The sequence below is a fragment of the Anneissia japonica genome, unplaced genomic scaffold (genome assembly GCF_011630105.1).
Source record: "Anneissia japonica isolate Jap-2015-1 unplaced genomic scaffold, ASM1163010v1 scaffold287813_len42726_cov91, whole genome shotgun sequence".
NCBI classification, from domain to species: Eukaryota; Metazoa; Echinodermata; class Crinoidea; order Comatulida; family Comatulidae; genus Anneissia; species Anneissia japonica.
In genome coordinates this window covers 1-1,968 of record NW_022757520.1, presented here as the reverse complement: position 1 = coordinate 1,968, position 1,968 = coordinate 1, and positions in this window count along the sequence as shown.

The following is a 1,968-nucleotide window of genomic DNA, read 5'->3' as shown; positions in this document are numbered from 1 at the left end:
TATATACATATATACACATATATATATATATATACATATATACATACGTATATATGTATATATATATGTGTATATATATGTGTATGTATATATATGTGTATATATATGTATGTATATGTGTATGTATATATGTATGTATATATATATGTATATGTATATATGTATATGTATATGTATATATATATATGTATATGTATGTGTATGTGTATATGTGTATATATATATATATATATATATATGTATGTGTATATATGTATACAGTGTTCTCCCAATTAAAAAATTTTTACTGGTAAATCAGTTGTAAGTAAGCTTGCCGAGCGCGCAGTGCGAGGCGCCAGCCCTTCGGGGGGCCTGAGGGCCCCGAAAGCTTTAGGGTACTATAATGCTCTCTGGTGCATTCTCAGCTGCATTTAGACAGTATTTTACAACACTGAAGTATGATCTTTAACAATTTTTTAAAGTAAATTTTTCGTTGTGAATTTACTTTTAACACTTGTCAAAAAGACTAATCTAGATGTGTATAAGAGACAGCTGTTCTATCAATGGATTTAATAATGCAAGCTCACTTCTCATAACATCATGCACCATATCATTGGTTTTTACAACATAAATAATATTGCTAGCATCTCAATTTCCTGGATTAAGTATGGACAGCTGAGCATATTGAGGCAGGTACGTTTTAAAGTATTTGTGATGATTTTCTGAATAAACTTAATTTACAAACTGTGATGTTTTACAAAAAAAAAGTAATAATAATAATAATAATAACGATGTACTCTGCTGCAGCCTATACACAGGGAACACACACTAAAGTTTAATTACGCGTAATCGTAATTGCTGCATAATTGCATTGGTTATATATTAAAGATCAAAGCCTAATTTTCGGCAAAATCTGAGCAGAAATCGGCCCTCCTTTTGGAAGATGCGCAGACGGATTTCTAGGCCAAATTATTGCGCGAAGGAAAGGTCTACATTCCGCACGCAGGCCATAAACTACTACTCTAAGCTAGTGATCCTTTTGCCCTAAAAATGCAAAAAGCGCCTGCCAAGGGCATGCCTTGCTGAAACTGAGATTTAAAAAGGCGCTAATTGATACGGTTTTATTATTATTAATTACAGCATTATCGTAGCCTTTCTACTTTGCATATCACAGTTATAGGTGGGAGCCGCTAAGTTAATGTGGTTGTTTTGTAAACGGCTATGTATGAGTATGTATGATTAATGAAGGGAGGTCCCATTTTATTTTTTATTCATTAAAACATCGGGGAAATTTAGGCATATTAAATCAAATAAACTAAGAAATTCTCAAAGATAATTTAAACTCATCATCATTAAAACTCAGTAAACATTACCAACCTTTTCGTAAAAAAACGCCTCCAGTCTGGCTTGGCCAGTTCGTTTCTTCGTGATTGATTCCAGAGCGAACAATTCATTGGAAAACTTTTGCGAACGATAGTCCGCCTAAGCTACAAGAATTTATACAACTCAGACTCTCATTCCAGACGTATTGAAAAACTGCTACAAGATAATACTACGCCACCAGTTTTTTAAAATTCGTCTGGATTACGAGTCTATTGCACAAATTCCTGCAGCTTAGGGGAGAGATGAAAGTTTTGCGATGCTTGCTTGTTTGTTTTTTCGAGTCGATCGATCAAAAATTTGTTGTCATTCATCGCTGTTTTGTCAACGAACAGTATTGTTGTTTTTAATCAAGGTTTGTAAGTTTCGTTGGTGAAACTGGAGATAAATTATAGCTAATGTATGATTCGAGGCCTGAAGAAGGAAGGCCGATCCTATACTAAGCTTGGCCTCAGGCTTGGCCTCAGGCTAGGCCTACTAAAGCTAGGCCTAATTCAGTGTTTTTTTTTTTTTTTAAACCAACAAAATTTTACCGGTCGCCCGTTTATTTTTACCGGTAAAATTGACGGCTAAACCGGCGTCGGGAGAACACTGAGTATATATATATAT